The sequence below is a fragment of the Hypanus sabinus genome, chromosome 28 (genome assembly GCF_030144855.1).
Source record: "Hypanus sabinus isolate sHypSab1 chromosome 28, sHypSab1.hap1, whole genome shotgun sequence".
NCBI lineage: Eukaryota > Metazoa > Chordata > Chondrichthyes > Myliobatiformes > Dasyatidae > Hypanus > Hypanus sabinus.
The window spans coordinates 43549701-43568667 of NC_082733.1; the positions used below are offsets into that span (position 1 = coordinate 43549701).

An 18967-nucleotide genomic window follows, 5' to 3' on the forward strand; every position below is an offset into this window, starting at 1 on the left:
ATACAGGCCCTTCGGCCCACAAAGCTGTGCTGAACATGTCCCTACTTTAGAAATTACCTAGGGTTACCCATAGCCCTCTTATTTTTCTAAGCTCCATGTACCTATCCAGGAGTCTCTTAAAATCACTATCATATCCACCTCCACCACTGTCACCAGCAGCCCATTCCACGCTCTCACCATTGCGTAAGAAACTTAACCCCTGACAGCTCCTCTGTACCTACTCCCAGCCCCTTAATACTGTGCCCTCTCGTGCTAGCCATTTCAACCTAGGGAAAAAGCCTCTGACTATCCATACGATCAACGCCTCTCATCAGGTCACCTCTTATCCTCCGTCGCTCAAAGGAGAAAAAGGCTGAGTTCACTCATAAGGCAAACAAGACACCACCCTTGTAAATCTCCTCTGCACCTTTTCTATGGTTACCACATCCTTCCTGTAGCGAAGTGACCAGAACTGAGCACAGTACTCCAAGTGGGGTCTGACCATTGCCCTATATAGCTGCAAAATTACCTCTCGGCTCTTAGACCCTATCCTACGGTTGATGAAGACTCATGCACCATATACCTTCTTAACCACAGAGTCAACCTGCGCAGCAGCTTTGAGCATCCTATGGACTGGGACCCAAAGATCCCTCTGATCCTCCACACTGCCAAGAGTCTTACCATTAATACTATATTCTGCCATCAGATTTGACCTACCAAAATGAACCACCTCACACTTATCTGGGTTGAACTCCATCTGCCACTTCTCAGCCCAGTTTTGCATCCTATCGATCAATAAAGCTAATCTTTATCTAATGTTTTATCTGACTCTATGACTAATTGTGAGATTTTCATAGACTACAGTATTTGTGAGAACTTTCTGTGTTCAAATTGACTTTCACACCTATACACAGCTACATTTTACAATGATAGCTCTTTAAAAGTATTTAATCAGTTAAATCATGGATCGGAATGTGCTGAGGTTGTGAAGGAAGTTAAGTACATGCAGTGCCCAGTGTATTAGATACACCTGTACATCTGCTTGATAATACAATTATCGAATCAGCCAATCATGTGGCAGCAACTCAATGCATTAAAACATGCAGATGTGGTCAAGAGGTTCAGTGGTTGTTCAGGCCAAACATCAGAATGGGAAGAAATCTGATCTAAGTGACTTTGACCATGGAATGATTGTTGGTGCCAGATGGGGTGGTTTGAGTATCTGAGAAACTGCTGTTCTCCTGGGATTTCCATACACTCTTAGAGTTTTCAGAAAAGGATGAAAAAAAAACATACAGTGAGAGGCTGTTCTCTGATTATTAAACCTTTCTGTTTAATAAGAGAGATCAGAGAAGAATGGCCAGAGTAGGTCCAGTGGACAGGAAGGTGACAGTAACTCAAATAACCACACATTACAACAGTGGCTTGCAGAAGAGCATCTCTGAATGCACATCATGCCAAACCTTGAAGTGGATGGACTACAGCAGCAGAAGACCACAAACAGACACTCTGAGGCCACTCTATTGGGTACAGGAGGTAACTAATAAAGCAGCCACTGAGACTATGTCTCTTATCATCTGCTTGACAGAAGTGTGCAATGTCCACAGAGTCAACTGTCAGATTCCTTTTATAATATGCTGCCTCTGGTTATTTACTTAACCCCCTTCGATACCTTCCAGTGCTCAGCTCTGGGGGCGAAACCTCTGCCAAGATTGGCGGCACTTTCAATCTCACACCTGCGACCCTTGCGGGTTTTTGTTTTTGTGCTGTTTTGTTTCTGTGGTAATGAGCAATGAGTCACCACGCAAGTCAATTCTATCAGAGACTGGCTGAGTGCAGAGAATACAACGTGGGCACTATAATAACCACAGCCTAAAATAGATCATTTTGCCACTGACATGTTTAGCTTCGTAAAGACCACTGCAGTCAATTATTATTTATTAAGGATGTCTTTTTATTTCATCTCAGTTTTAAAGAAATAAGCGCTGTGGTAGCACAGCGGTTAATGCAACGCTATTACAGTCCGGAGGTCAGTAAGGAGACTGGAGTCTTCCCCCATGGAATCTGCAGGTTTTCTCCGGGAACTCCAATTTCCTCCCACAGTCCAAAGATGCATCGACGGGTAGGTTTTCCGTGTGGGTGATCCATTTGGTTTCTTTAGTGTGAGGGAGGGGGTTTGCGAATTTTATTTATTTTCCCTTTTTGTAGGGGGAGGGTGGGTTGTTGTCTTTTATTTCAATGACTGTATTTCATGGCTATTGAGAGAAGTTGAGTATCGGAGTTGCACTGTACATGCAAACTTGACAATAATGAACATTTAAACCTTTTTTAATCTATCATTGTAAATTGTCCCGTGATTAGGCTAATGCCGCTGGGGCAGTGAGGCTTGAAGGGTGGGAGGGGTCTGTTCTGCACTGTATTTCTAAATAAAGCTAAAAGATTTTGCATCCATTGAGTCATTCTGTGGAGTTCTTTTTGAAGGTTAATCACTGCTGTATTGCAGGAACTACAGCAAACAAATTTGGATACAGCAAGTTCCCGTGAAGAAATAATGAAGTAAATCATGGGTTTTAGGTGCGTTTGAGGGTTAAGTATTGGCCTTGGCTGCCCTGCTTTGAGCAGTCAAGTATGGCCTGTGTTTTCTGGGATCTTGTGCATTGTTCCCTCAGCAACATGCTGATAATCTCAGCTCCTTACCCCCCAACACCTTCCCTCGCACTGCAGTGAAACCAAAAATATGTTTCATCTTGATTCCCAGCCTATCATTAAAATTAACAATACAGCAGCTAGCAATTACGTCTCCAAAAGTCACAATATTTTTATTAGCTCTGTGTTAGGCTGCATTGTCCCATGATGCTCATTGTAGAGTGGAAGATGTTTACATACAGTACGTCTGGTTATCACACGCTCCTGCTGGCGGGCTGGAGGTAGAAGGTACCATGTTCACCCCTCATCCATTTCTGGAAGCAACACTTTATTAAAGAGATCAAAAATTACTTTGTCACATGTACATTGAACCATACAGTGAAATATGCCGTTTTGGCGTCAACAACCAGCACAGTCCGAGGATATACTGGGGGTAGTTTGCAGGTGTCACCATGTTTCTGACACCAACGTACTGTACTGTACCCAATACTTACTAATCCTAACTAGAATATATTTGGAATGAGGGAAGAAACTGGAGAACCCAGAGGAATCCCATGTGATTACAGGGAAACGATAGAGTGTCCTTTCAGACTGCGGTGGGAATTGAATGTCAATCGGTGCCTGCCGGCATTGTAAGGCATTGCACTAACCCCTATTCAAATGTACCACTCCCTTGGCAACAGAGGGGCTCAAAACATGGCAGCTGAGTGCAGACCTCCTGCTCTAACCTTCAGCGTCCCTTCCTATCCAGATTCAACTCTGTATCAAAGTTAGAAGCTGATTGGACACAACCATGTGTGTTATGATTTTATCAATAAGAGGTGAGGGTGAACAGGGTGATTGGGTTGGAGAGGCATAGGAGGATGCTAGTGTGGGATATAGACAACAATACGGACCTGCTGAGCTGGGGGTTGGTTCAGGGCAATACACTCTATATCATATTCTGTGAGACGTGTTTATGGCATGTGATTCAGAGAGCAACATCACACTGCCTGACAGAATTTACAGCTGTGTCATTACATTTTTCCTCATAACCCTATTACATAAAAGTGAATGGCTAACACAGAGATTGTTGGAGAAAATTCAGACTTGTCAAAATTCAAAATTATCTTATTGCTTTCCAAGGGATCTTTCTGTACTTAGATAACCTGTTATAAAATTCATAGCATAGGAGTGGGCCATGAACAATAACACAATCAAAATCCTTCATAGACTGAACCTCTACCTTAATCAACACACATGAAATGCTGGAGGTACCGACAGCGTCTATGGAGGGGAATAAACTATCGACATTTCGAGCCGAGACCTTTCATCAGGACTGGAGAAAGGGGGAAGAAGCCAGAATAAGAAGGTGCGAGAGGGGAAGGAGTACAAACTAGAAGGTCATAGGTGAAGCCAGGTGAGAGAGAAGGTGAATGGGTGGAGGAGGGGATGAAATAAGAAGCTGAAAGAGGATTGATGGAAGAGATGAATGGCTGAAGTAAAAGGAATCTGATAGGAGAGGACAGTGGACCATAGAAGAAGGAGAAGGAGGGGGAGCACCAGAAGGAGATATTGGGCAAGTGAAAAGAAGAGGTAAGAGGGGAACCAGAATGAGGAATGGAAAATGAGAAATGGGGGAGGGGTGAGAAATTGATGTTCACACCATCAGGTCAGAGGCTACCCAGACAGAATAGGGAGTATTGCTCCTCCAACATGAGTTTGGCCTCATCAATGCATTAGAGAACATTGACTGTTTATTCCCCTCCATAGATGCTGCCTGAGCTCCCAAGTTCCTCCAGCATTTTGTGCACGTTGCTCTGGATTTCCAGCAGCTGCAGAATCTCTTGTGTTTGTGACATGCTCTACCTTGAATGATCTAAGAAAAATGACTCAGCTTCATTATCATTCCACAGAAATGCAGGATGAATGTAAATGGGAAGTTGGCGTTCAGTGGGCCGAAGGGTCTTTTTCTACACTGTCTTCTCTGCCCTCTCTCCACCTGCAACAAAGACCAGAATAAAGAATGAACTGCGGAAATGACTCAGCTGCTCTCAAGTTGTCTAACAATGACCAATCCTCCCACTCTTCTATTGACCTTTTCCTTCACAAGGACAGTAATAGTTTTGTAAAATGTATATTTATTATTAACCCCTGCTGCTGTGCCCAGAGAAATTGCACATCAATGATAAAAGAACCTTTATTGCTCTTCTCCCTCGCGTTCTCTGCAGTACCCAACCCATTTTCAAATTTTACACTCTAATTATGATTTCACACACTTATCTCTCTCCTATCCAGGTTTTGATTTTCTGTCTTATCATTTCATTATGTGAAACGTGTGATTTCACACATTTTTTGCATGTGAATTTCCAACTATCAGCTCGTATTCTGAACTGTATTGCCTGGCACTGACTTCATTCGGTGACTTCCCTGGGGTGTGGCCACATTAGTTCTGCACTTGCAAATCACTCATTACCTCATTGTGAAGAACTATGAAATATGTAACCTGTTTGAAAGAACTCAATAGAGTGGATTTGGAGAGGATGTTCCTATGATGGGAGAGTCTAGAGGACACAGCCTCAAAATAGAAGGGCATTCATTTAGAAAGGAGATTAGGAGGAATTTCTTTAGCCAGAGAGTGGTGAATCTGTGGAATTCTTTGCCACAGGCAGCTGTGTAGACCAGATCTTTACATATATTTAAGGCAGAGGTTGATAGTTTCTTGATTGTGCAGGGCACAGAGGGTTATGGGGAGAAGGCTGAAGATTATAGCTGAGAGGGAAAATGGATCAGCCATGATGAAAAGATGCAACAGGCTCAATGGCCAAATGCCCTAATACTGCTGCTATATCATATGGTCTTACGGTCTATAAACTCTTGTGACTAGTATGGTCAAACACACAAGTGGAGACAGTAGGTCATGGGAAATGGACAAGAGCAGCAGGTCCATGGGAATGGGCAAGATAAGCAGATCTATGGGAATGGACAAGAGCAGCAGGTCCATGGGAATGGGCAAGATAAGCAGATCTATGGGAACGGATGAGAGCAGCAGGTCCATGGGAATGGGCAAGATAAGCAGATCTATGGGAATGGACAAGAGCAGCAGGTCCATGGGAATGGGCAAGATAAGCAGATCTATGGGAACGGATGAGAGCAGCAGGTCCATGGGAACGGGCAAGATAAGCAGATCTATGGGAATGGACGAGAGCAGCAGGTCCATGGGAATGGGCAAGATAAGCAGATCTATGGGAATGGACAAGAGCAGCAGGTCCATGGGAATGGGCAAGATAAGCAGATCTATGGGAATGGACAAGAGCAGCAGGTCCATGGGAATGGGCAAGATAAGCAGATCTATGGGAACGGACGAGAGCAGCAGGTCCATGGGAATGGGCAAGATAAGCAGATCTATGGGAATGGACAAGAGCAGCAGGTCCATGGGAATGGGCAAGATAAGCAGATCTATGGGAATGGACAAGAGCAGCAGGTCTACAGGAAAGGACAATTAGCAGGTCTACGGGAATGGGCAAGATCCTCTCCGATGGCTTGTCTACTTGTCCACATCTTGAAATTCCCCCGACCTAACTGTGGGGCCACCTTCATCAGAAGGACAGCAGTGGTCAAGAAGGCAGTTCACCCCTCCCCCACCTTCTCAATGGCACTCAGGGTGGGCAATATATGCTGGCATTGTCTGTTAATGTCAACAATTTGTAAATAAGTTTAGATTTTTATTAGAGTTACTGTCTGTCAGTGCAAATTCTATTTTGCAGCCTCAGGACCCCTATCCTAAAGAATTTGATTTTATTGGCTTCCTAACCAGATGCCAATTACTTTTGGGCATACCAACCTGTAGCATCAGCTGGTCCCTGGGGAGCATGCCCATGTCTGCCAGCATCACAATACTCGAGAGACATGAACACAAGATCTAGACAGGCTCTGAGGGAGTGCAGCACTCCCAGCAGCACTGTGTTTTGGTGATGATGTTAGCCTGTTAATTGCAGATATAAATTTCAATCAAGGCCAATCCCTACTGCTTTGTTACAATATGGGTGAAATCATAATGATTATCATTGAGACGTTTTTATCCCTTTATGCTTCAATAGGTAATTCTATTAGCTATTTTACAACATACACTCAGTGGCCACTTTATTAGGTACACCTGTACACCTGCTCGTTAATGCAAATATCTGATCAGCCAATCATGTGGCAGCAATACAATGCATAAAAGCACGCCGACGTGGTCAAGAGGTTCAGTTGTTCAGGCCAAAGATCAGAATGGGGAAGAAATGTGAACTCAGTGACTTTGACTGTGGAATGATTTTTGGTGCCAGACAGGGTGGTTTGAATATCTCAGAAATTGTTGGTCTCCCGGGATATTCATGCACAACAGTCTTTATAACTCACAGAGAATGGTATGAAAAACAAAAAAAAACATCCAGTGAGCGGCAATTCTGTGGGCGCAAATGCTTTGTTATTGAGAGAGGTCAGAGGAGAACGGCCAGACTGGTTCAAGCTGACAGGAAGGTGACAGTAACTCAAATAACCACACATTACAACAGCAGTGTGCAAAACAGCATCTCTGAAACTACAACACATCAAACCTTGAAGTGGATGGGCTACAGCAGCAGAAGACCACACCGGGCTCCACTCCTGTACCTCAGAAAATGGCCACTGAGTGCACATATGGCCTTGCAGATGGAAGGATCAGAATTAGTTTAGCAGCTAGCACAACTCTTTACACAGTCACTGTGGGACTCAGTTTCATGCATCTCAAACAATATTTCAGAAAGTTTGATCAACAGACATAATCAAATCATGTTGCAAATTACTTGAGAAAACTCGCATTTTCACAGCCTTGCTAAAAGATCAAGTCTGAAAGAGCAGAAGGCACAAAGGAAGCATTTCTGACGTGAATCTGAGCTCAGTGAGGTGGCCTTCAACAATGTACTGCTCTCTAAAAGCAGATTGAAGGCCACAGTTTGGAGCTCATGAGGCAAAAAGGCAAATGGTATGTTGGCATTCATAGCAAAAGGATTTGAGTACAGGAGCAGGGAGGTTCTACTGCAGTTGTACAAGGCCTTGGTCTCACCTAGAATATTGTGTGCAGTTTTGGTCCCCTAATCTGAGGAAAGACATTCTTGCCATTGAGGGAGTACAGAGAAGGTTCACCAGATTGATTCCTGGGATGGCAGGATTTTCATATGAAGAAAGACTGGATCGACTAGGCTTATACTCATTGGAATTTAGAAGATTGAGGGGGGGATCTTATTGAAACGTATAAAATTCTAAAGGGATTGGACAGGCTTGATGCAGGAAGATTGTTTCCGATGTTGGGGAAGTCCAGAACACAGTTCTGGGGTCACAGTTTAAGGATAAAGGGGAAGCCTTTTTGGACCGAGATGCGGAGAAACTTCTTCACACAGAGAGTGGTGAATCCATGGAATTCTCTGCCACAGGAAACAGTTGAGGCCGGTTCATTGGCTATATTTAAGAGGAAGTTAGATATGGCCCTTGTGGCTAAAGGGATCAGGGGGTATGGAGAGAAAGTAGGTACAGGGTTCTGAGTTGGATGATCAGCCATGATCATATGGAATGGTGGTGCAGGCTCAAAGGGCTAAATGGCCTACTCCTGCACCTATTTTCTATGTTTCTATTAGCTGATAAACACTCTGATGCAGAATATGATGGGAGGTGTTTATAACTTGCCCCCAGCACCTGGTCAAATGGGAACCCACAGATACTGTTTCCTCAGGAGCTGTCAATTGTGATCCCAGAGTTTAGCTACAGAATCTGATAAATGGATTAAAGATTAATTTTATTTGTTAACTGTACGTCAAAATGTGCTGGGCAGCCAACAAGTGTTGCCACGATTCTGACACCAATATAGCATGCCTACAACTTACTAATCCTAACCCATATGTCTTTGAATTGAATTTCAGTTTATTGTCATTTAGAATCCACAAATGCAATGCGGTTAAAAAATGAGACAACATTCCTCCAGAATTATATCACAAAAGCACATGACAAAACAGACTACACCAGAAAATCCACATAACATTTGGCAATCCCCAATCCAGAGTCCAGAGAGGCTGCTGCGTATTAATAACGCGCTACCATCTTATCGCGTTCCCTGGAAAGGAGCTCCAAACCCACCAGCCAAAACAAGACTACTTAGACACACCAAGTCAAGAGACCAACTCTACTACCCAACAAACCAAAAACTAAAGCTACAAGACCTACACAAAACCACAGAACTGTTGGAGGACTGTGGGAGGAAACCCATGCAGTCACGGGGAGAACGTACAAACTCCTAACAGATAACACACAAATTGTGCTCTGATCTTACAGCTGGTGCTGTAAAGCATTGTGCTAACCAGCATGCTACTGTCTTGCCCATGGGTGTGCAGAAGAAGAGAAGCATTAAAGGTGTTTGATCTGGTGAACTTGATCCAGAGGTTCTCCAGAAGTCGAGAATGAAGCATAAAACTTGGCGGCTATGGCCATTTTTAATAAATATTACAAGGACAAAGAATAACAAAGAGAATGAAGCCATGATTGTTCCGTGCTCAGACAGGAGATAACATTTCAGTGATAACAACTAATCATAAAATAGCCAGATTCAAGTAGTGTGACTCCTGAGAAACTTCTAGAAAATCAGAAACAGCTATCTTACAATGACTAGAAAATTTACTGAACAATGACATTTTTATAGGTGATTATATAAAAATTATAAGCAAGCATAGGAAAGTTAAACTACGAAAATACTAGAAAAGTAGCAATTCTGCACCCTAATCCAGCCAAGGTGACATATACGGGAGAATGCTTGGAGGGACTTTCCCACACTCTTTGACCTCCCCCCACCCTCACACAGAACACTTGCATCTCCCTGCTGTCGACCAGGGTCCCCCTCACCGTCCTCCTCCGAATGGCCAAAGAGCTACACCGTGTAGATTCCCAAACAGCTCAGAGAGAAACACAGGGAACACCTCCAACGGTGCCAATTTCTCAAACTTCCAGTAACTGATTCAGATATATTTATTTATCTGGTGTACATCAAAACATGCAGTGAAATGTGTCATTTGTGATAGCAACCAACACAACCTAAGGATGTGCTGCCCACAAGTGTCACCACACACTCTGATGCCAACATTGCATGTCCACAGTGTTCAGCAGAACAGCAGCAAAACAAACCCCTTTCCCACCCTCTCACCCTCACACACACGTCTCCAACCCCAGAGAAGGCTACCTTCAGGCATTTGACCTCCCGACCTCGGTGACCTTTCCACCCTGTCCTCCTTTTGTCTCTTATCCCACTGCCCCCATCTGCCCCCATCTACCCCACCCTCTTCATCTCCCCATCAAACACATTCCTCCCTCTGGTGCCTTGCCCCTCATTCCATGGACCTCTCCTGTCAGATTCCATCTTCTTTAGCCCTTCGACACTTCCACACATCAGCAAACAACATCTGGCCATCATTTCCACTCTCACCCCTCCTTTACTTGACTATCACCCCACCCCCTCACCTGAATCCATCTATCACCTACCAACTCTCGCCCCAGTACTTCCCCAACATGTTTTATACTGGCTATCTCCATAAGCAGAATTAGGCAAATTGACCCATTGAATTTGATCCACCATTCAATCATGGCTGATTTATTATCCCTCTCAACTCCATTCTCCTGCCGTTCCCCCACAGCATTTGATGCCCTTACTAATCAAGAACCTATCAACTTCCACTTTAAGAGTCAAAGTTTAAAGTAATCTCCCTTCTTGCCTTCCAATTCTGATGCAGGGTCTTGACAGATGCTGCCTGAATTTCTCTATCTCATTTGTGTGTTACTCCAGGTATCCAGCATCTGTGATCTCTCGTGTCTCCGGCCAGAACACAAGACCTTCCTTTGACCATCAGAGCCATCAACTCCAACGACTCGACAGAGGTTTGGAACACCTCCCTCAGATTGAAGAGCGCACAGAAATTTGTGTTCATCCAGCGCCTGCTTTGTGATGTCATAATCCTTAACCAAGATAAACATCAGTGTCAAGAAAAGCAACACTGAGACAGGACATTCAGCCCATTGAGTCTGTGCCAACCATCAAGCACCCATTTACACCAACCCCATTTGATTCTCCCCACATTCCCTTGAGCTCCCTTCAGGTGCTCAGTGGATGACCTGCTCGTGTGGCCAGTGCTGATGCTTCAGTCCGAGCTCAGTGACGGTAAGAGATTGCCTGTGACAGAAGAAAGGAACCAAGGAAGAACTGGAATCAGAACCAGTCCTGCTGAAGGGTCTCAGCTGAAACGTCGACTGTACTTTTTTCCGTAGATGCTGCCTGGCCCGTTGTGTTCCTTCAGCATTTTGTGTGTGTTTATTATCATTGTATTATCATGCATGTCATGAAATCTGTTGTTTTCTGTCAGTGCAGTGCAATACATAAATATGCTATAAATTACAAAAAGAAATATATAATGTACACACAGATGTATATAAAGTGGAGCAAAAACTCATGGGCCATTCAGAAGCTGACGGCAGAAAGGAAGAAGCTGTTCCTGAAACGTTGAGTGTGTGTCTTCAAGCTCCTGTACATCTTTCCTGATAGTATTAATGAGAAAAGGGCATGTCCTGGATGGTGATGGATCCTGTCTTCTTGTGGATCCACCTTTTGAAGATGTTCTTGATAGTGAGGAGTATAGTACCTATGATGGAGCTGGATGAGTTTACAAAACTCTGTAGCTTTTTCTACTCCAGTGCATTGGAGCTGCTGTACCAGACAGAGATGCAACCAGTTAGAATGCTCTCCATGGTACATCTGAAGAAATTTGCTTGAGTCTTTGGTGATGTACCAAATCTCCTCAATACACCATCCCACTGCTTCCCCGGAATCCCTGACCCGTAAGCGACTTTCAGGGTGATATTGTGAAACCTCAGGCCTGTCCATTGGGAGCTTCAGGAAGGCCAGTACTAACAGAGAAAACACTCCTGCCTCATCTGTACAAGAATCTGTGGTTCCTGGCATGCAGGTAAACCAGCCTTGTCTAGGAAATGAAGAGTGGTGTGTGAGGGGGATGGGTGCAGCTGGGGCTGGTACACAGCGAATCAGAGGTAGACAACACACACAAAATGCTGGTGGAACACAGCAGGCCAGGCAGCATCTATAAGGAGAAGCATTGTCGACGTTTCGGGCCAAGACCCTTCGTCAGGACTAACTGAAAGGAAAGATAGTAAGAGATTTGAAAGTAGTGGGGGGAGGGGGAAATGCAAAATGATAGGAGAAGACTGGAGGGGGTGGGATGAAGCTAAGAGCTGGAAAGGTGATTGGCGAAAGTGATACCGAGCTGGAGAAGGGAAAGGATCATGGGACGGGAGGCCTCGGGAGAAAGAAAGTGGGGGGGACACCAGGGGGAGATGGAGAACAGGCAAACAACTAAATAAGTCAGGGATGGGGTAAGAAGGGGAGGAGGGGCATTAACAGAAGTTAGAGAAGTCAATGTTCATGCCATCAAGTTGGAGGCTACCCAGCCAGTATATAAGGTGTTGTTCCTCCAACCTGAGTTTGGATTCATTTTGACAGTAGAGGAGGCCATGGATAGACATATCAGAATGGGAATGGGACGTGGAATTAAAATGTGTGGTCACTGGGAGATCCTGCTTTCTCTGGTGGACAGAGCGTAGGTGTTCAGCGAAACGGTCTCCCAGTCTGTGTCAGGTCTCACCAATCTATAAAAGACCACACTGGGAGCACCGGACGCAGTATACCACACCAGCCGACTCACAGGTGAAGTGTCGCCTCACCTGGAACGACTGTCTGGGGCCCTGAATGGTGGTGAGCAAGGAAGTGTATGGGCAGGTGTAGCACTTGTTCCGTTTATAAGGGTAAGTGCCAGGAGGGAGATCAGTGGGAAGGGATGGGGGGGACAAGTAGACAAAGGAGTCACATAGGGAGCGATCCCTGTGGAAAGCAGAAAGAGGGGAGGGAGGGAAAGATGTGCTTGGTAGTGGGATCCTGGTGGAGGTGGCGGAAGTTACAGAGAATTATACGTTGAACCTGGGGGCTGGTGGGGTGGTAGGTGAGGACAAGGGGAACCCTATCCTGAGTGGGGTAGCAGGTGGATGGGGTGAGGGCAGATGTGTGGGAAATGGGAGAGATGTGTTTGAGAGCAGAGTTGATGGTGGAAGAAGGGAAGCCCCTTTGTTTAAAAAAGGAAGACATCTCTTTCGTCTTTCCTCATCCTGAGAGCAGATGCGGCAGAGACGGAGGAATTGTGAGAAGAGGATAGCATTTTTGCAAGAGACAGGGTGGGAAGAGGAATAGTCCAGGTAGTTGTGAGAGTCTGCAGGCTTATAGTAGATATCATAAGATAAGCCATCTCCAGAGATGGAGACAGAAGGATCAGGAAAGGGGAGGGAAGAGTCAGAAATGAACTAGGTAAATTTGAGGGCAGGGTGAAATTTGGAGGCAAAGTTAATGAAGCCAACAAGCTCAGCATGCGTGGAGGAAGCAGCGCCAATGCAGTTGTCAATGTAGCGAAGGAAAAGAGGGGGATGGATACCCATATAGACTTGGAACATGGACTGTTCCACAAAGCCAACAAAAAGGCAGGCATAACTGGGACCCATACGGGTGCCCATGGCTACACCCTTGATTTGGAGGAAGTGGGAGGAGCCAAAGGAGAAATTATTGAGAGTAAGAACTAATTCTGCTAGACGGAGGAATCAGAGGTAGAGATGAGTTTAATTGTTGAATGTAAAGGGGAAGATGTAATCCGACACAGCCAGTGGAGTTTTACATGTGGAGATTGCAATGAACATGCACACAGCGAAGGCACATCAAAGTGCACCAGTAATCTCCTTGGTTACCTTAGCAGCTCACTGATCACCAACTGTACTATCAATAACAACACAATGATGAGACCTGTGTGTGATAGTGAGAGACTAGATTCGCAAAAGGGTAAATGAAGTTAGATAATCCAATAGTTTCTGACGCACACTTACATACGCACACACTCTCTCTCTCCATCCCTCTCAAATACACACACAGTCACACACACCCACTATCAAACAGACAGACAGACAGACAGACACACACACACACACACACACACACACACACACACACACACACACACACACACACACACACACACACACACACACACACACACACACACACACACACACACACACCGCCACAGTTAAAGCAACTTATCTATAGCATGTAATTTTGCAATCATTGAATTAAGTTAAACCCTCCTGAATCCTACCACCTCTAGCCGGGAATGATGGTGGTTGGTTAAGTAGTTAACCAAAGACTCCAAAAACATGTCCTTCACCCCCGATGACAGGGCTCAGCATCTGAGTGATAAACTACAAGAACTTGCAACCATGTTCAGTACAATATCAAATAGATTATCTAACTCTACTTTCTGCAGAGAACTCCATGTTCACATATGCCACCCCCAGCCAATCAATCCATTGTATTGGCAACAAGGAATGACCTAGAGGACTGGCTGCAGCAACTGTAGGAGTGGGCAATGCCTCAACTGTAGTACTTGAGATGGGAACTAAAAGGCTCTTGAACCAGAGGAATAACTTCACTCAACTTTATTTGCCCCATGACTGAAATGTTCCCGCAACTTATGGAGTCATTTTCTAGGACTTTTCATCTCATGTTCTCGATATTTATTGCTTTTTTAAAATTATTTCATTTTTCCTTGTTCTTTTTCTATTTGCACATTGGTTGTTTGTCCATACTGTAGGGTACGGTCTTTCATTGATTCTATTGTGTTTCTTGTATTTACTGTGAATGCCCACAAGAAAATGAATCTCAGGGTTGTATATGGTGACATATATGTACTTTGATGAATAAACTCTTCTCAGGCTTCCAGCCAGGTACAGGTATCGATTATAACCAATGTTTCGATGACAAGCTCTGTCATCTTCATTAGGGATGATACCTGGGCACGTCTAGTCCGGTGGTATTTATACCCTCCGTGGTCCGTCCTTCATGATTGGTCAGTCATCATCCAATTAGGTTTCCACTCTCCCACTTTGCTTACAATCAAATTCCAGTTCTTACTTAGAAGGGAAAGCACTAGATCCTTTTTAATATGTATTTTGATAATAAATTTAATTTGAACTTTATGCTGCACAACTAGGTGCACCTTAGGCCGAACTGACATCTATCCAACTAGATGGAAAGTTATACACTTCGCAAGGTCAGACTTGAAGGCAGACCACAGGGTTAATGGCAGGATCCTTAGCAGTGTGGAGGGACAGAGAGGTCTATGGGTCCATGACCATTGATCCCTCAAAGTTGTCACACAAATTCATAGGGTGATTAAGAAAGTGCATGGTGTGTTGGTCTTCATTAGTCAGGGGAGTGAGTTCAAGAGCAACAAGACAATGTAGCAGCTCTATAAAACCCTGGAATATTGTGTTCAGTTCTGGTCGCCTCATTATAGGAAGGATGTGAAAGGTTTAGAGAGGGTGCTGAAGTTTTGCTGAAGGGTCTCAGCCCTAAATGACAACTGTACTCTTTTCTATTTCTTGCTGTGGCCTGCTGAGTTTCTCCAGCATTTTGTGAGTGTTGCTTGGATTTCCAGCATCTGCAGATTTTCTCTTGTTTGTGATTGTGATTGCCTCCTGGATTAGAGAGCATGTCTTATGAGGATAGGTTGAGCAAGCTGGGGCTCTTCTCTCTGGAGTGAAGGAAGGTGAGAGGTGACTTGATAGAGGTGTAGAGGACAATAGAGGCATAGATAGAGTGGAGAGCCAGAGACTTTTTCCCAGGATGGAAAAGGCTAATATGAGAGGGCATGATTTTAAGATTATTGGGGTAAAGTATAGAGGGATGTCACAGGTACAGTACCTATTTTACACAGAGAGTGGTGGGTGCATGGGACACAGGAGCTTTGGTAAAGCCGGATATATTAGGGACATTTAAGGGATTCTTAGACAGAATATGGATGAAAGGAAATGGAGAGCTATATGGGAGGGGAGATGCTTGGGTTAGTGAGTCGACGGCATGCTGTGTTGGCACTGGAAGCATGGTGACACTTGCAGGCTGCCCCCAGCACATCCTTGGACTGTTTTGCAAATGTCTCATTTCACTGTGCATTTCCACAATGATAATCAGAGAGTGCTGTGGTACCTATTTAATTAGTGGACACAGAAGGCAACTTGAATACAGAAGATTCACAAACCACAAGGTGGCAAGTGACCTGTGAACTAGCATTTCAGCTGAGGGATAGTGGTAGACTTAAGAGGAGTCTCATTTCCTAAAGCAGCATGATAGAACCACGCGCGCACGCACACACACACACACACACACACACACACACACACACACACACACACACACACACACACACACACACACACACACACACACACACACACACACACACACACACACACACACACACCACCCAGGTTTCATCTGCAATGTGCCAATTCCTCAGTTCTGTCCCATCCACATTGTGACCCTCCATCAGAACCACCCCTCCCACAGTGTGACACTCCCTCGGTATTGCCCCTCCCACAGTGTGACCTTCCCTCAGTACCACGCCTCCCCCAGAGTAACTCTCCCTCAGTATCACCCCTCCCACAAGTGTGACCCTTCCTCAGTACCACCCTCCCACAATGTGACTCTCCCTCAGTACCACCCCTTCCAATGTGTCACTCCCTCAGTACTACCCCTCCCACAGTGTGACTCTCCCTCTGTATTGCCCCTCTGTCCATGTCTTGATGTTTCACCAGAACTCTAATTTTTGTGTCATGAAGAGGACTTGAATCTCCTCGTCCAAGACTCACCATGTTCTCCCTGCTACATGGTGAAACTGGAGGCTCTGGTGTAACAAAACAAATTATGAGGGTTTCAGTGGAGCTGGATCTGACATTACAAAGACATTACAGAATACAAGAATGTCTCTTTAGAACAGAGGTGAGGAGGAATTTCTTTAGCCGAGGGGTTTGTCCCTATGTCTTATGGTCTTATTACAGAAGTCGATCTCGGAAACCAGCATTAAGAATTGGTGTACAAGCATTTTCTGTTGGGAGTGATGTCTGTGGTGACATAGAGAATGGTGCGCCACCCACATCGTCAAACAAACCCTATTCACATTTACCAAGTGATTTCCACTGGGTCAGTACTCAGCCAACACACTGACAGCAATACACTCACAGCATTCATGTCTGATCACACGGAAGATATAGACAAATACAACATGCGCTGTTTGTAACTGTGCACGAGGAAGCAAGCCTCTGAATGCTGAGGTGTGTCTGACGGCGGCAGGGTAGGAAATCTGGCAGTTTTGTTGTGTACAGCAAGCTCCCACAAAGGCACCGTCGATGTGGTGATATTTTCCGACAGATACATGTTGGCTACAGGACATTGGGGAGAACTCCCCTGATCCTCATAGGGCATTGCAGTACAGAAACAGGTCCTTTGGCCCATCTACTACATGCCAGCCTAATCTTCCACCTGGTTCCATTTACCTGCACCTGGACGAAATTCTCCAAACCCTTTCAATTCACATACCTACCCCAAGTGCTCTTAAGTGTTATAATTCAACCCGCATCTATCATGTCTGCTGACAACCCATTCCCCACTTGCATCACCCTCTGAGTAAAAAAGTTCCCCCTCAGGTTAAATATTTCACCCTTCACCCTTAATCCATGACCTCTAGTTCGAGTTTCACCCAGTCTCAGTGGAAAAAGCCTGCTTGCATTTACCCTATCTATACCCCTCATAACTTTGTATACCCTGTAGCAAATCAACCCTCATTCTCCTATGCCCCAGGGAATAAAGACCTAACCTACAAACTAGAGAGAATCTGCAGATGCTGGAGATCCAAAGCAACACACACAAAATACTGGAGGAACTCAGCAGGTCAGGCAGCATCTGTGGAAAAGAGTAAGAAGCCAATGATTTGGGCTGAGACCCTCCATCAGCAAAAGCCTTATCCAAGCCTTCAATGGTATAACTCCCCAACTTTTCCTACCCTACATCAAAGGCTGCATTGGTGCTGCCTCCTGCACCTATGCAAAGCTTGTCGACTTCATCATCTTCCACACCACCCTCAAATTTGTCTGGTCCATTTCTGAAGCCCCCCTCCCCATTTTCGATCTCTATGATTCTGTCTCTGGAGATAGTTTATCTACTAATATCTTTTATAAACCCTCCGATTCTCACGGCTACCTGGACTATACCGCTTCCCACCCTGTGACTTGTGAAAATGCCATCCCCTTTTGTCAATTCCTCAACTGCCGCATCTGCTCTCAGGATGAGGCTTTTTATTCCAGCACTAAGGAGATGTCCTTCTTCAAAAAAAAGGGCTTGCCTTCCTATACCATCAATGCTGTCCTCACCCGCATCTCATCCATTTCTCGCACATCTGCCCTCACCCCATCCTCCTGCCACCCCACCAGGGATAGGGTTCCTCTTGTCCTCACCTACCACCCCACCAGCCTCCACACCCCAGCACATAATTCTCCAGCACTTCTGCCATCTCCAACAGGATCCCACCACCAAGTATATTTTCCCTCCTCCCACTTTCTGCTTTCTGCAGGGATCGCTCCCTACATTATTCCTTTGTCCATTTGTTCTCCCCCCCCCCCACAATGATCTCCCTCCTGGCACTTAGCCTTGCAAGCAGAACAAGTGCTACACCTGCCCCTACAACTCCTCCCTTACTACCATTCAAGGCCCCAACAGTCCTTCCAGGTGAGGCGACACTTCACCTGTGAGTCGGTTGGGGTCATCTACTGTCTCTGGTGCTCCTGGTGTGGCCTCCTGTGTATCAGTGAGATCTGACGTAGATTGGGAGACTGCTTTGCCAGGCATCTACGTTTTGTCTGCTAGAAAAAGTGGAATCTCCCAGTGGGCACCCATTTTAATTCTACTTCCCATTCCCATTCCAACATGTCAGGCCATGGCCTCCTCTACCGTCACAATGAGGCCACACACAGATTGGTGGAGCCACACCTTACATTCTGGCTGGGAAGCCTCCAGCCTGGTGGCATGAACATTGATTTCTCTAACTTCCAGTCATAGCTCCCCCTCCCCCACCTTTCACCATTCCCCCTTCCCATTTCCCTCTCTCACCTTATCTCCTTACCTGCCCATCATCTCTCTCCGGTGCTCCTCCCCCCATCCCTTTACTCCTTGGCCTTCTGTCCTCTCCTATCAGATTCCCCTTCTCCAGCCCTTTATCTCTTTCACCAATTGACTTCCCAGCTCTTCACTTCACCCCTCTCCCTCTCCCCGTTTCACCTATCACCTACCACCTTGTACTTCTTCCTCCCCTCCCCTCAACTTTTCATTCTGACTCTTCATCATTTTTCTCCAGTCCTGATGAAGAGTCTC

The 18967-nt window shown here is 45.3% G+C and overlaps 1 long non-coding RNA gene across 1 annotated transcript in view; it reads right to left on the reverse strand.

Moving 5' to 3' along the window:
• Positions 1-1937: 1937 nt before the first annotated feature.
• The window catches only part of LOC132382647 (uncharacterized), a 113852-nt gene continuing 96822 nt past the window's right edge, over positions 1938-18967 (reverse strand). Inside the window, exon 3 of the long non-coding RNA XR_009508439.1 lies at positions 1938-4606. This is a non-coding gene — a long non-coding RNA (uncharacterized LOC132382647). The remainder of the gene's footprint in view (positions 4607-18967) is intronic.